This window comes from Condylura cristata, unplaced genomic scaffold, assembly GCF_000260355.1.
Source record: "Condylura cristata isolate star-nosed mole 26May11 unplaced genomic scaffold, ConCri1.0 scaffold00006, whole genome shotgun sequence".
NCBI lineage: Eukaryota > Metazoa > Chordata > Mammalia > Eulipotyphla > Talpidae > Condylura > Condylura cristata.
In genome coordinates, this window is record NW_004567107.1 from 62,870,169 (window position 1) to 62,891,282 (window position 21,114).

At 39.9% G+C, this 21,114-nt stretch overlaps 1 protein-coding gene across 1 annotated transcript in view; it reads right to left on the minus strand.

Annotated features, from left to right (window-relative positions):
- Positions 1-21,114, minus strand: part of TOPORS (topoisomerase I binding, arginine/serine-rich, E3 ubiquitin protein ligase) — a 122,538-nt gene that overhangs the window by 16,470 nt on the left and 84,954 nt on the right. The gene's annotated exons all lie outside the window — the stretch shown is intronic.

The following is a 21,114-nucleotide window of genomic DNA, read 5'->3' on the forward strand; positions in this document are numbered from 1 at the left end:
AAAGAAAACTATAAAACATTGTTAAAAGAAATAGAAGAAGACACAAAGAAATGGAAAGACATCCCTTGCTTATGAATTGGAAGAATTAATATCATTAAAATGGCCATCCTACCAAAAGCAATTTATAGATTCAATACTATTCCAATAAAAATTTCAATGACATTTTTCCAAGAAATAGAACAAATACTGATGAAATTTGTATGGAGCCACAAAAAACCTTGAATAGCCAAGGCTCTTCTGAATAAGAAAGAAGGAGATGGAGGCATCACACTCCCAACCTTCAAGCTAAACTGCAAAGCCATAATAATCAAAACCGCATGGTCCTGGAACAAAAACAGACATATAGACAAATGGAATCAAATAGAAAACCAAGATATATATATCTGCAACTGTATGGACAGCTAATCTTTGGTAAAGGAGCAAAAAATATGCAATAGAACAAAGAAAGTTTGTTTAACAAATGGTGCTGGGAAAGCTGGGCTACTCCAAATGCCCAAAAATAGATGATTGGATCAAGAAGATGTAGTACATATACACAATGAAATAGTATTCAGTGATCACAAAAGATAAGCTCATGCCATTTGCAGCTACATGGATGAAGCTGGAAAAGATCATGCTTAGTGAAATAAACCAGAAAGAAAAAGAAAAATACTAAATGGTTTCACTCATAGCAGGAGTGTAAAAGATCAAGAAAAATAAATATATACATAGTAATTGTAATAAAGAAAGGCTGAACATCAACTAACAACTATAAACCAGAGACATTCTAAGGGGAAGAGAGGGAAACAGGATCAAAACTAGGATAGAAAGAGCACATGGGACTATGGTGATGGGACTATGGTGAAGTGATGGTGGGAAGTCCATGGGAATTACAACTGAGATGAAAAAAAATGTACAAAATGAAGAATGATGTGTGTATATGTGTGTGTGTTTGTTTATATACATATATACATATACACACATGTATACACATATATAACATATATGCACATATGTGTATATATGTATATATACATGTGTGTATATACATATGTGTGTGTATATATATATATATTTGGGCCCTCCCTAGTGGTACAACAGGTTGAAGTGCAGCTCCATGAAGCTCGCTGCAGCTGCTTCACTGTAAATTCCATACCATGACCCACATGGTATGGAAGACCATTCCTGACCTGCCTGCTGCTCCCCTTAGCAGTGTACTTCATCAATTTGCCTGTCCTGCTCCCTGCTCTGCCTCTAGTGAATTATCTCAGCATGCCTGCACCTCTGGCCTATCCCCCAGCTCTGTATTCATAAATAAATCAATCTTCAGAAATATATATATATAATTTTTTTTTCAATTAACTGAGATGACTTTTTATGCTGTGTTTGGAAGAAAATACAACATAGGTCTACCCACTGTGTTCTTCACACTCAACAGAGGACATAGACAGTGAAAACTAAATGTATTATGGATCATGGATAGTTTTTTATAAAGAAGGGGGGTACACATGATTGCACACATCCATGGGTATGTCTTCATAGTGTTTTCAGTAAACTCTTTTAATTTTATGATAATGATGGTGATGTACAGAAATATTCTTAATTTCACCTCTGTTTAAACCACTACTTAATTTTACTTCACAGTAATGAATGTCTCCTTCATGAATACCTCATTTTGCTTTCTCCAAAAGTTGCAAAAACAGCTTAGATAGTGAACAGTTTATTTGTAGTAATAAGTTATGGGCTCTACTTAGGAAACTAGCTCACAAAATGTTTCCCTATGGCAAAACAAAAATGTCATACACAGAGGTATTACAATGTTTATGCTAACTTTGGCATTTTACACACTTGAGCTCATTATTATTATCATTAATTTTGTGATTGTAATGGCATTGCTATTTATATGATGACTTAACCTTTACAGATTTCAATCAAAGATTTCAAAACCCATTGGAGAACGTGTCTAGAATGTAAGAGGATGTTATCTCTGAGTGATTTTTCCAGCAGGGAACATATTTTGATCCTCAATATCTTTAAACTACTGGGAGGTCTACCTAGAGAGAAGTCAAGAAATAATCACTTCATTAGTAAAGATATAAAAATCATAAATGACTAATTGATTTTCAAAACTATAAGGTATGAATGTCTAAAATACCTATGAAATTAAAACAACCTCTGGGGATATTTGTAGATGTTTCCTTTTATGAAGATAATCTTAAAATATGCAAATAGGGACTTTTAAACAAAGAGCCATATATTACAGCAAAAACTATTCTTTTAAAATCTGAACTGATAAACAGGAACTAACAACACTATGAGGACCTCACTGTCCCCTTTTGTCAACAGATGATTTAGGCCATGTTACCATCATTTTGTCCCTGTTTACAGAGTTGTGCAATAGTCTGTGTCAGCTACATTTCTGTACTAAAACCATCAAATATAATAAACATACAATCAATAAGAACTATTATATATTTCATTTTTTCTGACTTTAGAGCAGTTTGTAAAGCATGGTAATTATTATAGTTTAAAAGAACTATCCTGATGGTAAAAAAAATCTGAAGTCTGAACAAATTAGCTGTGGCAAGGCTGTAATAAAACTGCACAAAGCTTTAAAAAAACTGTCTCTGGTAGAACTATACATAGTTCTACCATGTCTACAGTGGTTGCACCTCCAGAGATGATTAAATTGTTGCCTCTCAGCTCCAACTCCTTCCTTCTGTACTGTTTATTTGATGCTGAGGCCAGGTGTCTCAAGACACCTTTCTGCTTTGTTTGATAACTCTATGTTAGGATATGTCAATAGGACCTATCCAAGCACCAGAGGGAGCCTAAAGGGGCTAGAGGAGAAGGGACACTCTCTTCCCTATTTCCTGTAGTTTTCCCATAGGCTTGCTTTCCATAAGTCACTCCTGCTGTGCTTTTCACCCTAACCACCCATAGCAGCAGCCAAATTCAGCATTCAGTTTCACCATACTTACATACACCTGTCCTCCCCCCCACAGAGACAACAGAATCAGCTCATCACCTCATTCTTCATAGATCTGGGGCTCCCCATTGCAAACTCAGAACTTCTAGCACCCACCCAGCAGACACATCTCTTCAGAGGTCTGAGTTGCAGTTCTCCTCTAAGTTTCCTCAGCCAAGGGTTGGTAGGACCTTCCTGCAGTTGCTGCCTTCTTGATAACTTTTTCCCTTTCAGTGATAAATAACACTATACCTAGTTAAAAAAACAAACAAACAAAAAACAACAACCCTTAGTGGCTTAAACAGAACTAGCTTTTGCTCACAGTTGAGGATGGAAGTCTAAGATCAGGGTTCCAGTTTGGTTGGGTTCTGGTGAAGGTCCTCTTCCAGTATGTTGACTGTTGATGTATCTTCACAGGGTTTAGCTCTCTAGCCTCTTCTCATGAGAGCACTAATCCCACTCATAACAGTTCTGTACACCTGGCCTAATCTGCTCCCAATAAATACCACACCTGTAAGTACCACACTGGGGTGGGTGTCAGGATGTCTCTGGTGAATTCTCTTTCCATCCCTGCACCTCTAGCCTGTATCCCAGTTCTGTATGCATGAATAAATAAAATCCTTAAGTGGGGGTGGGGTGGGGGCAGAAGACATGCATAGTATACTGCTATTTGTCTAAGAAAAGAAATAATAAAAGCATACTCACATATTTTCTGTCATTAAAGTAAATTGGAAAATAAAAAAATACGTTATTTATTGGAGCTAGGAAAGAATAAGTTGAAGAACAGGATAGAAGCTAAACTTCTCTGAGTAAACCTTGTACACATTTGGCTTTTAAGGTTCTGGTCATCGATTTCAATATGGGGGGGGTGTGCCTCACCAAGCAGGGGTTCTACAGTTTAATTCAATTCTGACATACTCTACCTGTAGAAAACTACAGATCCAAGAGGCTAAGGTGTCAGTCCAACAAGACTGCCTCCCTTCTTCAGGTGTGTACTTGAATGATCAACTATAGATTAGAGGTTCCAACAACCTCTACCTTGGAGTCAGGTGAACTCAAGAGAATGGGTTACCAGTTCATTATAAAAGGAACAGCCAGATAGATGAGATGCATAGGGTAAGATGAGGGGAAAGGGTTGGAATTTTTAAACTCTCTCCAGGGGCAACACTCTTCCCAAATCTCCACATGTTCACCACTAGGAAAGTCTCTGATCTCTAATTTTTGCATTTTTATGACGATTTCATTATGTAGATATAGCTCATTAAGATACTGGCCATTGTCAAGCAATTCAACCTCCTGCTCCCCTCCCCTCCCATGAGATCAGGGAGGGTGTCAGGATTTATCTTTTGACCCATCAATACCATGTCTGGTATTCTATGCAAAAAGATACATACTTAAAGATTTTCTTTGAAGTGCTATTTATGATGGAAGTGCTGGCCATGAAAAGTTCCAATCCTAATTAAATGGTTGGGTTTTTTAACAACCAATCCCCATCCCTAAACCCTTTCTGGAAGTCATCTCACTAGCATAACAAAAGACCTTTATCACTCAAGAAATGTCAAGACCTATATGCCAGAAAGAGAAGGCAAAAAAAAAAAAAAAAAAAAACAGAAATATTTTTAAAGTATAAATCACAACCCCACAACTTGAAAACAATAAAATTATTGGTATAATCATAAGCTGAATTTTAGATGTATATTACAAAAACCATTTCAACAGTGATGAGCACCCCAATGCCCAGATAATGTCTCTAAGTACCATTTCCAGGGCTTCTTTGAAAAATGGCAGGTGTAAATCCCAACAAAACAGTATAGTGAGTCAAGAACTGCCTATTATACTCAAAAACAAGAAAGCTATCGAGGATAGCTGAGTCAAAAGGACTTAGGCACAAACTTGAAGATATTCATATGCAACCCCAAAGATTAATTAATCATTATGATGTTCAATGTCCACTCCATTAGGAAAAAAAACAAAGCCAGCCAGATACCATGGATCTGCTGATATAAATACATATCAGCTTGAGTATTCTTGGGCAAAACAAAGAACTGTAATCTAATCATGTTCAAATTACCTGTACCTATTTGCAGGAGATATAAACATATATATTAAGTGGCATGGTGGAGATGTGATTGGCAAAATCCAGGTAATAAAATACAATAGAAAAAACAACTATCTCTTCAAATTAAACTCCAAAAAAAAAAAGACTGTTATTTAAACCAATTGTTATAAAAATTATAAACAATTGGGGAAATTTAAACACAAATGGGATATTTTATGCTATTTTGGAAATTTTAAAATACTTTTAACACGACAATGATATTCAGTTATGTTTTAAAAACAAAATAGATGGCATAAAAAATTGTATGGAGTCAGGTATTTGCTTCAAAATTATCAAGACTGGGGAAGAATTAAGGAAGGATATAAGGAAAACAATGTTGTCCCAGATTGTTTATTGCAAATTCTGGATAGTGGAAACAATGGGTTCATTACAAAATTCTTTTTACTCTTTTATGCTAACATTATCCAAATTGGATAATATTATCCCTGATGGTGCAATGGGTTAATAAGCACAGCGCTATGAAGCTATCACAGCCACTGTATCATGAATTCAATCCCCAGTCAGCGAGGTGACCCACCTGGAATGGCAGACCTCTCCTGACCCACCCACTGCTCCCCTCAGCAGCGTACTTCAGTCCATCTGCCAGTTCTGCTCTCTACTCTGTCTCTGGTGAATCCTCCCACCCCCGCACCTCTGGCCTGTACACCAGTTCTGTATATAAAATAAGTAAATCTGGCTGCAAATAAATATTTTAAAAAATATATCATCCAAAAAATATATATATATTATCCATATTAAAAAGTCCTTTTAAGAGGTTAATTCGTCTGAGTTAAGAATTTTGGGGAGATACAACACTTTGAAAATCCCTCCTATTACCTGCATGATTACTGCACTAACCAAGTTTTCCATTTCTTCTAGAGTCAACATGAATAATTTATATGTAGTCCTTGAGGGAGTAGTGGGAGGATTATAAATAATTCCTTCAAGTTTTAGTTAGAAAACAAAATAATTAAGGCTACTCTGTATAAAATGTAAACAAAAATTGTTCCTGGGAAGAACAATTATGCCTGATAGAGAGAAATGAGGAATTTTTTGGTCATGTTAGGGGAATAGGATGTCCTGAACAAACTCCACAAATAGGTTTTATGGACCTTATCCCACCCCAGACCGAAAAGACCCAGGACCCCAAGAACTACAAATCCCACAATGTCTTCATGACCGAAAAGAGGATTGCCAGGACCTGGGTGTGGAATGAGGCAGCCTGGTTTGATATAAAACCAGGCCCTTGGGGACGTGTAGGGGTCAGGTGTGACCTTTCAGAAGGTCTCCTGGTTTTTATGGCTTTTAGTGTGCTATTGAGTTCCCAACTCAGAGGAACTAATAGGAAGCAATCCCCAGTTTATCTCCCTCTCCTCTTCATTCCCCCTTCTTTCATAAATAAAACCTTATTAACCATTTTGTGTGAGCATGCAATTGAGTCTTATTATTAGTCCCTTTTAGGCACATGCGTGAGGACCCACAACTAGGCAACCATTTCATATCGTGGTTGCCCTGTAACAGTCATTCAAACCTAAGAAAGAAAATGAGAGTAGGGAGGAAGACAGAGTAGCAGGAAGAGGATGGCAGATGGCAATGCAGCACCTGATTGAACCCTTCCCCATTACTCTAGAAATGAATACAAATAGTCTGTATGAAACAAAAGACTTGATAATAATAGCTAACATCTGGTGAACATTTATAACCTGCCAGTCACTTTTTTTTAGCACTAAGTACATATTAGCTCCTCCAATCTTCATGACAACACTGTATGAATTGTGATTACTACTATCTTATAGGAGGAAACAGTGAGACTAACCTTTCCATGATATACAACTATTAAGAAAAAGGGGAAGTCAGGATTTAATCCCACTACTGAAAGCAACCTGACTCCAGGGCCTACTCTTGTGAAAGTTCAAAAACTACTGCCCTCAGGCCAAACACAGCCAGTGGCCTGTTTTGAGAGTTTAGAAACATTCTACATTTTTTAAAGGATGTACAAATAAGAAGTGGAAGAATAAAGAGATGTAGAAGTACATGTGCTCACAAAGGCTAAAACATTTGCTCTCTGGCCCATTCCCAAAATGTGGAGCACCCCCTGCTCTGGCACCCTGTGCGATGATGAGTGGCCTCCATGTGTGTAAAAATGTAAAATGACAGAATGACTCATGTTGAAGGTTGCTGGGAAAGTAAGACAGCCCACATACAGATACAGGAGTGTAGACATTTAGAAATATATGAAGATGCAAAATCTCAAAGCTGGAGAATGAAAGTCTGGACTGTCGTAAGCAATACAAATGTTATGGAAATCAACTAAATCTCTGAGGGATGGAAGCTACAACTGATATAGGTGATAGATAGACAGATAGATAGACAGATGATAGATAGCAAGAGAGAGAGAGAGGTGGATCTATATACATTTCTATATATTTATTTACATGAAATCTTTTGTCCCTTTATGATTTCTAAAGTATTTGCATAGAATATCCACAGTATTGTATTAAATTATTTTTACATCAAATATTTGTAGTTACATATCTCAATAAGCATACTTTTACTTACTTTTTCTTTACTTGCTTAGAGATTTTTATAATTTGCTGTTTTTTTTAAGGACTTTTTTTAAAGATTTATTTATTTTATTTATTCATACAGAACTGGGACACAGGACAGAGGTGCAGGGGTGGTAGGAGGATTCACCAGAGACAGAGTGGGGAGCTGAACAGGCAGACTGACAAAGTACACTGCTGAGGGGAGCAGCGGGCAGGTCAGGAGAGGTCTGCTGCACCATGTGGGTCACCTCGAGGGTCGGGAATCGAACTAGCACTGAAGCGGCTTTGGCTAGCTTACAGTGCTGCGTCCTACCCATTGGGCCAGTAGAGAGGGCCATAATTTGCTATTTTCAGTGACAGTTCTCAGAATTAGTAGAGTCTAAATGTTACCATTCATTGACATACTGCGGCTCATATTTTCTTTAGTTTTTCTAACTGTAATAATATTTTTAATACTATAGAATTTAAAGCTATACATTTACCAATATGTACAGTTTTTATTACCTCCAAAACATTTCAGGGACAAGGGACAAAGGGAAGGAGAATTTTGATGTGTTTTATGATGATGATGATGATGATGATGATGAAGATATGATGATTCCCTGTTTGCAAAATAGCTCTAGTAAAATACAATGAGTAGTGATAATATAAAATCAAGTAAATTTTAATTTTAGAGCCCTCCCTGGTGACACAATGGGTTAAAGCACGGCACTACAAAGCTGGTTACAGCCGCTTCAGCAGTAGTTTGATTCCCAGCCAGGGAGGTGACCCACATGGCCCAGCAGACCTCTCCTGTCTAGCCCGCTGTTCTCAGCAGTGTATTTTGTCAGCCTGCCTGTTCTGCTCCTTACACTGTCTTTGGTGAATCCTCCCACTTCCCCTGCACCTCTGGCCTGTACCCCATTTCTGTATGCATAAATAAATAAATCTTAAAAAGAAAAAAAACAGATTATGTTGCAAAAGAAATCATATGATTTTAAAATTTTACTTCAAAGTAATGGGAGATGGAAGGCAGATACAGAAGTGAGAAAACTAGCTGTTTGTGATAATTGTTGAAACTCAGTGATGTCTATATGGGAGATCAGATTTTTTTAAAGATTTATTTGTTTATGTATACAAAATGTAGGGTACAAGCGAGAGATAGGGAGCTGGGGGGTGGGTGAGAGGATTCTCCACAGACAGAGCAGGCCACAGAACAGGCAAATTGACTGAAAATACACTGCTGAGAGGAGCAGAGGGCAAGACAGGGGAGGTCTGCTGCCTCATATTGTGAGATTCCCGGCAGGGATGGACTTGTGCTGCAGTGGCTGCGGATAGCTTCATAGTGCTGCGCTTTAACCCGTTGCACCACAGGGATGGCCCTATGCGGGAGTTCATTATATTAATATCTCTACTTTTAAAATGGAGGAAATTCATAATTAAACATGATTTAAATAAAGTTTAAAAAGTAAAGTTTAAAAAGTGACCAAGTAGAAAGAACAGTTCTAAATTTCCATCTTAGCAAGCTTCGGTATAATTAAAGAAAAAGCTAAATAATTTTTTTTTCCAATGCGAAAACAAAATTGAACAACTAAATTTTGCCTGGTGGATTCAACCCAATGCCATAGCATCCTCCACCTTTCATGCCTCCCCTCTCAAAAAGCAAAACAAACCACCACAAATATCTGTCAGGATTAGGGTTAGAGGCTTTATCCTGCATTTAAGTTGATAAGTCTTATTATTTTATGAATATTGGCTTAGGACATGAAACTCCTAGGCTCAGCAAGCACCATGGGCACTGTGCCATGGCGGTGAGGTGGAGGGGCACAGAGAATGTAAAATACACACAGTTGACTTCTGTTGCAGACTAGGAATTCTGAGTGTGGGGACTCACTGCTTTTGAATCCACATTTAACTGAGATCCAGTCTCAGTAGTCATAAATTTCTAAATAATAATGCTTCATCTCTATCCTGATTCAATTCTTCCCCACATCTAATAATTTTGAAGCAAATGTCACACTTTACATAATTTTTTTAAGATTTATTTATTTATGCATGCAGAACAGGGCAGAGGTGCAGGGGTGGTGAGAGGATTCACCAGAGACAGAGTGGGGAGCAGAACAGGCAGGCTGACAAAGTACACTGCTGAGGGGAGCAGCAGGCAGGTCAGGAGAGGTCTGCTGCACCATGTGGATCACCTCCAGAGCGGGGATCAAACTTGTGCTGAAGTGGCTTTAGATTCTTAGCACTGCATTTACCCGCTGCACCACCAGGGAGGGCCCACCTTACATAATTTTAACCCTCAAGATTATTCACTACAAACACAACTGTGAAAAATGACACAGTAGAAATCACACCCAAGCACACTAAGCAAACATGTGCAGAGAAGCTCAAGAACCACAGGAGCTGGACTTTCCCATCAGTCCACCCATTGTCCCTACATGTGTTGGCTTCTGGCAAATTTTCACATACGCACCCTGATTAATCTGTTCAATTTGCCTCTTTAAGCATTTAATGAAGACTACTATCAATAGGACTCCAAACAACAAGATGAAGTTAACCTGCAGAATTGACCTCAATCATGCCTTCCAGCATCCTTGGTCAGACAAGTGTCCCAGGGGAAACCAGGAGACATTATTCAGGCGGCCAGGAAGTAGCATAGTCTAAAGCTAGTCTATTATCCATTACAATGCATGCAGGGGACTTTACACTGATCTGCCGCTCTCTGGTGTCATTGCCAATAACTAAAGGAAAAATAGATGGATCAAAAAACAACCTCCATTCCCAGAGGAGAGGCATTCTGTGGCACATTTCTAGCCATATACAAACATATAACCCAACCGATGCAGGTTAACTCCTATAAGAATTTGCCGTTAAACTTGATTTGGGCCTGACATTGATTTGACTAAGTCACATGGTCAGTGTCATGGAGTGGTTTTAGTCCCTTCACCACACATAACCCAAGAACACTTAAGCATTAGAAAGAAAAAAAAAAGAAGAATGAAATGAAGTTGCACTGGCCTGTGTTTGTTCCTGTTTAAAGGGGAGGAGGAGAAGGATCCATGTTGAAAGCTGCTATTGATGGCATCAGGCCCAGCAGAAAATTGAAGATCAATCACAGATTGTCAGTGGCAGTTACTGTTGTTTGACCCTAGCAGCAGTGTGGGATCTAGACAACAAAGAGATGATCAATTGTCTCACTCTCACATGTCTGGGATCACAGTCTGGCCCCACAAGCAAGGAGTACTGCCCTCCTTCCATACCGTGATATCTGTGGGTCCAACCTCAGTAACTATAACTTCACCTTTCCCCAATCTGCTACTCATGTCCAGACTTCTTCTCTGGAAAGAGTAGGTGCGAGAAAGATATGGGAGGCAGAATAACAATCCCTCCCAACACGGCAAAGTTGTTTTATCTAACAGCAGAAAGACAGTGCAAATGTGATTAAGGAGCTTGACATGCAAAGATTATTCTGGTCCATCCTAATGGGCCCAATGGAACGGCGGAGATTTTATAAGAGGGAGACAAGCAGGGCAGAGTCAGAGAAGGAGATATGACAATAGGGCAGAGTCAGAAAGAGAAGAAGCCCTACTGCCGGGTGAGAGGACGAAGGCCGGGTCACGTACCAGCGGAGGCATTTGGTGACTACAAGCTGAAAAAAAGCAAAGAAATGGCCTTTCTCCGACAGATTCCAGAAGACTTCCCAGTACCTTGATGTTAGCCCAAGTAACCCACTTCACATTTCTGACCTCTGGCACTCTAAGATAACTAGTTTTATGTTGTGTTATGGTGTCATGCCACTAAATGTTGGTGTTTTGTTATGGCAGCAGCAGGAAAGCAGTGCAAGGAAAAGGGCATTTTTACAAAATGACAGACTCATCATATTTCCCTCCTTGGCTTACAGGACCACTGTTGGGGAACACAGTAAGTGGTCCACCCACACAAGTCATTGTTCCCAGGATATTAGACTGTCTCAGTCTAACAATAGCAAAAGAGGTTGAATAGGAATTGATTTTAATTCCTGAGGTCTCCAAATGGCCATATTGATAAAAGGTAAGAGATCTTCCAAACCAGGTTTCTGTTAGGTGTCTGTGAGAGGAAAAAGGCTATTACATGTTCATCATGGTCAGTGCAGAACTCCAAAGTTTCCCAAGAGGCCTACCTATAGAATCACCACCACCCCCACTTTATCCTCACTTCTATCCAAAAAATGGCCAAGAGAAAACTATCCCTTTCTGGCATCAGCCACATTCACTGGCAACAATGCCTTGTTTTCCAGTACTCAACAAGACCAAATGCCTGTGGATGGAGCATGGATTGTCCACAGAACACCTTGACTGTGGACCCACTATAGGATGACCTTTGCCATAAAAGGGTCCAAAGGTAGGTCACAAATGATAAAAAAAAAAAAAAAGTAAAACCCAAACTAGTCTCAAGAACCACAGTGGTATGGCTAGAATAGGTTGATGGGACCAGAAAAGAAGTGTCAGGTCCCGAAAAAGTGTCAAACACAGTGACACACCACCCAGGAGGAGGTCAGAGGTATGATGCCATCAGTGTGCTGGGACTGATAGGGTTAGCACCATACCACGTAACCTCCTGCATCACAAGGCTAACAGACAGACGCCCCCAAGTCAGAAACATATACCCCATGGACATGGGCTGATCAGTGACAGTAGATGTGTTTCCATGTCTAAGGCAATAATGGATCCATGGAGCAGGGATGTGGACTTGCGCTCTTCAGGCTTGGTCAGCAATTTGGTTTTGGTCAGTCTCATTGGAGACCTGGCCCTTAATATGGGCGTCTACGTGGATGACCTAGAAAATTTGATCCTAACAGTGGTTTGTTCCTGTAGTTCACGGCCCCCGAAGAAGGTGGCTTTATTTTGCTTGTTTGCTTTTTTACATCCTTGCTGGCTTGTTCAGACCAGAATTGAAGACACACATTATACTAAGACATTTCACAATCAGGCCTCTATTTCCTTCTTTTAGTTTACTTTTATTTTTGTCTCACCAAAAATATCCCTTTGACTTTTTTTCCCATCCCCCTTTCTTACAATCACAAAAACTTCATTCTGTTTACTAGTGTCTGCTAGCTTTTATAAACATTTTTCTCTGTCAGATTGTATGCTAGTAAATGTCCAGTATTTGGGTACAACATTCTGATTCACTTTCCTACACATAGCTCCCTGAATTATTTCTAATTTGCTGTAAATGGTAGTATCCCACATTTCCTTGAGGCTGAGGAGTATTCCATTATGTAGACTGACCACATCATCTTGACCCTGTCCTGTATCAGTGGGAATTTATATTGTTTCCATGGCCTAACTATTGTAAATAATGCTGCAGAAAATATTGTAGAGCAAATTATTTTTTAAGCCGATGGGTTCTAAGTTGATATTCATCAGGTAGATGGACAAAAGTGGGTCTGCTGAGTCATACGGTATTTCCATTTCACTTTTTCAGGAAATTCAGATAACTTTCCAAAGTGGCTGGGCCAGTTTACTTTACAGGGGGGAGAGAAGGGACTTAATCTGTCAGTCTGTAGCCTTCTAAGAGGCATGCCAGATAGCAGCTCACACAGCTAAATCACCATCAGTATCCCAAGCATAAGTTTAAACGTAGAGCACATTAATCATAAGTTTAAACAGAGAGCACATTAGTCAGAGCTATGAAAATGGCAGCAACTGGAAAATCACATCAGTTTTCAGGATGCCATACATGTAACAGCTGCTGAATGGCTGTGGCAATGAACAGGTATCAACTTAGTGACCCAGGTCCTCTGCAAATTGAGGCTCAATAAAGCCATTGAGCCACTGGCTTTATTCCAGTTGGTATGATGGGAATAAAGTTTCTCTCTTGGCAATAACTGCCTCTTTTTCATATACACAGAATGCTGCTAGATAGAGCCAGGCCAATTATGTCCTTGAATATACAATTTCCACTTGACAAGTGAGGTTTACTGGATCTTTTCCTTATTAGCATTGAAGCCTGAGTTGATCCACCCCTGGGGATATCAGTCCAGGTCAGAAGGTTTCTATGGGACAGGCATAGTGTTAAGCAACAGGAATCCTCCAGAACTGCCCCAAAACCTTTTTCAAAAAGAGGTGTATTTGGGGCCTATTTCCACCAGGTGGCAATGTTAGACTAGGAAAACTGCCTGACTGCTTTGCTAACCATTAAGTTTTTAACTGTGATTTCTAGTTCTTCTCAGGTTTTATATTCCTTTCGATAAGCCAAATGGAAGAGGACCCTGTAGATGGCACAGTCCTGAGGAAAATAATTCCCATTGAACTTCATGAGCATTCTCAATATGAGAACATATAACAAAAAAAAATCATGCACATTCAGTAAGAAAGATGCTATTATTATACATCAAATGGGGCCCAAAGATCCTCCCTAAAAGGTGACTTTAGTTTTCCTGCTTCATAGAAATTAGTTTAATTTTGGATGTTTTTTTCCCATTCTGCAAGGTTTCTCAACCTTGACATTATTGGCATATTAAGCGGGATAATCTGGATAATTATTTACTTGAGGGTTATTTTGTGTGCTTAAGATGTTTAGCAGCACACCACTAGAGGCCAGTAGAACACACACATCCTCCCTTTGTGACAACCAGAGATGTTTCCAGACATTGCCAAATGACCCTGAAGGAAGGGAAGGGGGCCTAAATCACCACTGCTCTTGGGACCATAGACTTATGGGCCTAAAAGTGGGGGAATGCAGATAGAGAGAATGTAAGACCCATTAATGTGGCCTGCCCCACAATCCTCAGAGACCAGCCTGACACCCAACACCCTGCCACCAGCAGGTAGGATTCTGAACTAGTCACCAATATCCAAAGAGAGCTAAAAATGCTAGAGTTTTCTTCCCTCCTTGATATTCCTCAAGCTTACTCAGTGCTTTCCTTAAAGCAGTTGATTTTGGGGTATAGAGGGACAGGGCAGTAACAGGACAGAGCAGTTCCATCCTTTTTAGCAAAGTTTTGCATCAATATTAAATTTCAAGCAGCTTCAGCAGCATGGGCCATTGCAAGCTAATACGTGGGCCCACTTAAAGAGCTATCTCCTTATCGCTGGTAATTGTATTGCTACAATCACTTTTGGCTCCCCCATTTTGGCCTCCCCATTGTCATCTAATATTTCTTTCTCCTCCAGCTCTTCAGCAGAATGAGCACAACCAAAGCATCATTTGGATCGACTGTTTCAATCTTGCTTCTTGCCACTTGGCTTTTAGTCATTAATATGTAGGACAGTGAGAGGTCCTTACTTTCTCGGTAGCTCAAAGGGGTAAGGCCCTTTGCTACTGGATTCTGAAGAGTTGTCTCATATCCACCAGAGGGCCAAGAGGTCCCCCATAAAGGTTTATCTCTGCCAAAATTGCATTTTGACACCTAGACTGTCAGGGTGTGAGATTTTAACCTATATGAGCTAATAACTCAGTTGTTGTTACTGTTTCATCAGAGAACACAAGATTCTTGGGACAAAAATATAATACTTAACTACTCATACACAGCAAGAATCAGGAAAGTAATGTTGCATCGATCCCTCTACATGGATAACAGGGACCAACATTGGTGTTATGTATAATGAAGTAAATCAAGCTTGAGAAATCCACTGCTTTTATAGTAACTGGATGATTGATCAAAAAGAAACACACGGGATTAAGGGCATATAGACTAAGGGATGGAAAACACTAAAGAAAGCATAAGAGACATAGAAGCGATAGTAAGGCAGAAAGTCTAACATATATGGAACTAGAATTCCAGAAGGAAAGAAGAAGTGAATGGAGCAGAATGGTATTTGAAGAGACATTTGTTAATTTTTTCTGAAAAAAGTTGAATGACATCAAGTCATCTATTTAAAAATTACTGTGAATATCAAGCAGGAAAAAATAAAAGAAATTTATGAAAATTGAAAACCATTGTAAGCCAGAGATAATAAAAATTTATAAAAGCAGTCAAAGGAGATTTAGACTGATAATAAACTTCTCAACAAAAGAAGTGGAAACTAGAAGAGATTTTTAAATGCTGAAAGAAAATAACTGCCAGCGAGGATTTAATATGCTGGGAAATAATTCTTTAGGAATAACAATTTTAAAGACACTTTTCAATGAATGAAACCTGGGAAAAATTTTCACTACTGGGCCCACACTAAGGGCAATATTGAGTTAATATTCAAACAGGAGAGAATAATTCCAGAAGAAAAATTGGGCATGCAGGAAGAACTTTTAAAAGGTAAATATATGCTTAAATCTACAAAAATTTTGAAGACTTATAATCTGTAAAGTATAAAGAAAACTATAGCATAGAAATCAAAGGAGTAAATATAGCTAGAATGTTATCTAGGTTACACAAAAACAACAATTAACATTAAATTTTATATTATCAAAGATGCATGCTTGTAATGTGCCAGGTAAACATTAAATAATAGCAAAAGAACTCTAGAACTCTAGGAAATCAATAATAATAATAATAATAAATCCTCATGACGTTGAGGGTAGGAAAAACCACAATCACTTTGGGCCCATCATATCAAATTCCCAGCAGTTACGGTTTGCGCTGAATCAGTTTCTGCTCTCTAATTTCTAGAGTCAGTGAATGTGAAATTAAGGGTCCGAGGGTCACTTTCTCAAGCCATTAACTTTTTCTTCTTAATATTTGCTCTCTCAGTGATAATCATCTACTCAGCTTTTCACTGAGGACAATGTATTTAGCACATGTTCACATTCTATCGACAGAGGGCAGTAGCTCACTATCACCTTAATCTTAGTCAAGGATGAACTTGGAATAAACAAAATATATGTTTCTGTGCTATTGCTTATTGTTGGTGTGTTATTTCTTCCCCCAAAGGGGGAGGTGATGGAGAAGAAAAGAATAAAGGCGGAATAGAGAGAGAAGAGAAAGAAGAGAGAAGGAGGAAGGGGAGAAGAGAGGGAGAAGACAAAGTTGGAATTTTCCACTTTAAAAAGCAGTTAAACTAGGGTCTTCCCTGGTGGGGCAATGGGTTAAAGCACGGCACTATGGGGCTGTCCACAGCTGCTACACAAGTTCAATCCCTGGCCAGATCCCTAGCCAGGGAGGTGACCCACATGGCACAGCAGACTTCCCCAATTCCCTCTCCCCCACCACTTCAGTAGCATATTTCAGTGGATCTGCTGCGCACTGTCTGTGGTGAATCCTCTTACCGCCCCCCGCCCCTCTACCACACACACACACACACACACACACACACATACACCAGTTCTTGTATGCGTACATAAATAAATCTTTAAAAAATAATAAAACTTATGAATGAAACAGCCTGTCATAAATTGTAAAAGAAAACAAGTCCAATAATGAAAAATTTGCATTTTAACTCCTCTTGGTGATGTTACCAAACCATTTTCTTGAAAAAAAAATTTTAAATAAGTCAATAGTAGCAACCTTGAAAATGACATCATTGCCCCTGACTTTTAATATCTCCATCCTCCAGAAGGAGTATAGTCTTTACCTGTGTGGGCTAAATGACAGGGCTGCAAAAGGAATCACTGTAATATAATCAGGAAGAACAAATGCAGAACAAATAAATAGGAACTCTAAACTACATGGTGACAGACCAGTTTCCTCCTAGAACATTTAGGTTCCTCTTCCTTTCTGCAAAGAACAAATAATGTATCACTGCAGACTAGCCAATAACTACACATATATAAAATTATATTTGGTTGTACAGAAGTAAGAATGTAGCTCTGTAATGAGCTTTGCCTTTATTCAAACTCCAGCATCATCCTTTTTAATTTTTGTGATCTGAAGCAGGTTATGTAATCACTCTGAATCTTGACCATCTGTGAAATGACTGTAGTAATGTAGCAAGACTGGGATTCACTGAAACATTTAATGACAGTTGATTTTTATTACTAGCTCTGCCAAGGGGCATGGTACATAGTTGTAAAGCAGGTGGCTTGAGAATCCTGGTTCCCTGGAAAGGCAGCTCAGGTAATCAGGCACTTAGGCAATAAGAAGGCAGACAATCAGATAGAAAACTAATGTGGAGGAGGGTGGCAGTTAGATATTTGTAATAAGCCAAAAATGATGCTAATTGTTTTTTACAAAATCAGAGAACACTAATTTCAAACTCCCTTTGGTATGAGTAGGATATAATCCAGTGATGAACTTGAGTATTCTAGAGTCTCCTCAAACAAGAAGTTCAGCAAAGACAACCAGATATTTCATCCACGTCCACACAGACATCTCTCTGTGCCATGCTAGAGAATCCAGAATAGCTGCAGATTGAGAGCAAGACAGTCGTCCTCAGGAAGAAATAGGCAGTAAATCAGAGTTGTCAACCCTGTCCTGAGCACCCACTACACACCAGGTTCCAGGTTCCATGTTTGCGGTGGTGCACACAATGACAGGGGTCTGCCCTAAAGGAGCATATTTCTGTGTTAAGAGCTGCCATTTCTGGACGTGCCAAGGCACATTCACCTACAATATTTACATGCCTCAGACTTTCAGCACAGATCCCATTCCTGACTGAATGAATATATCAGTCATTCAAGGAGGTGAGGGGAGCAGAGGAGATTTTATATATTTATTTATTTATTTATGCATACAGAACTGGAGTACAGGCCAGAAATGCAAGGGTGGTGAGAGGATTCACCAGAGACAGGGTGGGGAGCAGAACAGGTCAACTGATGAAGTACACTGCTGAGGGTAGCAGCAGGAGGGTCAGGGAGGTCTGCCTCGCCATGTGGGTCACCTCCGATGCATGGATAGATATCCCACTGAAGTGGCTGCGGCCAACTTGCAGTACTGCATCCTAACCCGTTGTGCCACCACGGAGAGCCAGGAGGCTATATATATATTTTTTTAAATTTATTTATTTATTTATTCATACAGAACTGGGGTACAGGCCAGAAATGCAGAGGGTGAGAGGACCCACCAGAGACAGAGTGGGGAGCAGAACAGGCAGATTGACAAAGTACACTGCTGAGGGCAGCAGCAGGCGAGTCAGGAGAGGTCTGCCACGCCATGTGGTCGCCTCCGGGGCAGGCGGTGATCAAACTCATGCTGAAGTGACTTAAGCTTCCTAGTGCTGTGCTTTAACCCGCTGCGCCACCAGGGAGGGTCCAGAGGCTATATTTTTAATAAGTGTCCTCTGATGATTCTAAGAACACTGGTTTGGGAAACACCACTGATTTCTCTAGAGTGATCATCTGGCCACCTACATCAATCTCAGTCTCTTGAAGAGAGCCGCATGCACCACAAAGTTTGAGAACTGTTATGCTAGACTATCTCCCTCTTACACCGCTTCCCTCTATTAAATAGTAAATATGAAAGTGCAGTATCTATTTCAAAGCATGTTAAAACATTAGCTAGGTACAGTTTTTAGAACCTTTCTAGAAAGGTTCAGTGTATACAAGTAACTGAAGTCAGTGTGGAGGAAAAGGCATTAGCTGAAGTTGGTTTGGGGTATAATAAGGCAGTCCTTAGAATTTAACATGTCTCCAAACAAACCCTCATGGTTCTTGTCTCGACAGAGGCTTCTGGCAGGTGAGCTTGCTGAGGGCTGTCAGCTCAACAGAAGAACTTCTGCCACTGTCCCCTGGAGCAGATCTGTGCCTGAGTAGTCACCACACCTGAATGGCTTCCTCTCAGAAGATCCAAAACATATATACATCCCTCTGGGCCATTTGTAGAATCTTATATCATGACAAGAACATTTACTAGGCAGAACCTGTATGAACATAGTATTAAGGTTCTAAATCCTTTAAGTGGTTAGTTTCATCAACATAATGAGATCCAAATTAAAGATGTGAGATTCAGGATAAGGAAGAAACTGCATGGGTAGGAGAGGATAGATGGTTAGAAAAGATACTGAATTCTCATTTTAGATGTGAAGAATGGCATCTACCTCTGGAATATCCAGGTGGTGACACCAGAAAATGGCTGTAAATAGTGTGGAGACCCAAAAAGGGTTAAGATAAATGATAGAGATGAATGAATATATGAAGCAACATGTAAAGCAAGAGTAGAAAGTGTGCAGTGGAATAGCCCAAGAAAGGGGACAGAAGAGAGATGTTAATCATGAGCGCAGAGAATTCTAAAACCAAAAGGAGGCTAAATGAAGACAAGTCACCAGTGTCTAACACTGGAGTGCAGTCAAGCAAGGACAAGAACAGCAAGGCCACTGGATTTTCAGGTGACTGTTAACATACTCAAGAACAACAGAATGTAATGATGTAGCAAACGTTGCCTTCTCTTTTTGGCTGGAGTTTTTGCTAATGAATCTCAATACTTTGCCTGGTTCTGATACAATTATTCTCTGCCAAGGATTATCCATGATCATGGTATAGTGAACTATCAAGAAACTTTTTTCTTTCGGAAGGGTGCTTCAATAAGAATCAACATCTAGCTAGTGTTCCCTCTTTACACCATACCTGCCTCCCTCGACTCTTCCTAATTTCAGGGGACTTAATTTTTCAGTTTTGTGGTTGATCTCTGGTAGATGGTAGACATTTAAGGAAAATGTTTAATGAAAGCGAATGGACAACATTTAGAAAGGGAGTGCAGACTTCTCCATGCAGGAAATACAGTAAATACCCCCCATTTTGAAATTAAATATAACTATTTATATTAAAAAAATAAATATAAACAGGAGATATCTGTACGTGGAGTGTAGCATGATGAGAAAAGTGTGAATTTGAAAGTTGACCTGAAGACTGACTCTTTAGCTACGGGACACTGAACATCTACAAACGGGTAACAGTTGGGATTAGTGTTATTATTATTCATCCCATAAATTGTTTAATCAGATACTCAAGATAGAAAACTGCAATAGATCTCTTTACTAGTTGAAGAGGAAAACTTCGCCACCTTTCATCTAGAAAGATCTAATCACTTCTTAGGACTCATGTTTACTGAGAGGGTGCAGCTCCAGCCAACCTGTCAAAGGCAGGTCTGTAAAGCCTCTCAGTGCCTACCGTGGGTGGGTTTTCCAACTTCCCACCAGTGCGCAGCATGCATTTCGAGAGAGGGAAAATTTCCTGTATTTCCTACACGGGAAACGTCTTCCTACCACCCACTTCCTAAATTCCTTCCATCTACATTCACTGAGCTGCACGCTTTCTAAAAAGAAATTACACGTAGAAACTCGACGTTCGTAACCATGGAAGCGGTGAAGTCCTATCATTGTCGGAATGATCGCGACGCCCACTTGGCATGCTTTGCAAGGAATTAAGGTAGAAGTGGGAGCGGGGTGCAGACAAAGGGGTGTGCGGGGCGAGGTGGTAGGGTGGTGAAGACAAGCACCGGGAGTAGCCAAATGCTGAAGCCTCTACCGTTATGACCAAAACATTTTTAAAAGGAAAAACAGGCTGCCTTTATGCGTCCCACTTCTTAGTCTAGCTGGGGCAGTCACCCTAGCCCCAGGCCCTGGGTCCACAGAAGTGGACCCAGGCCTAAGTAGGCGTGGGTCCGCTTCCAGGCGCTGACCGGTGCAAGCCTCGGGCTCAGGCCAAGGGCGAAGTCTCAGCCGCCGAGTGGGGGCGGGGCGCCGGGCCACTCC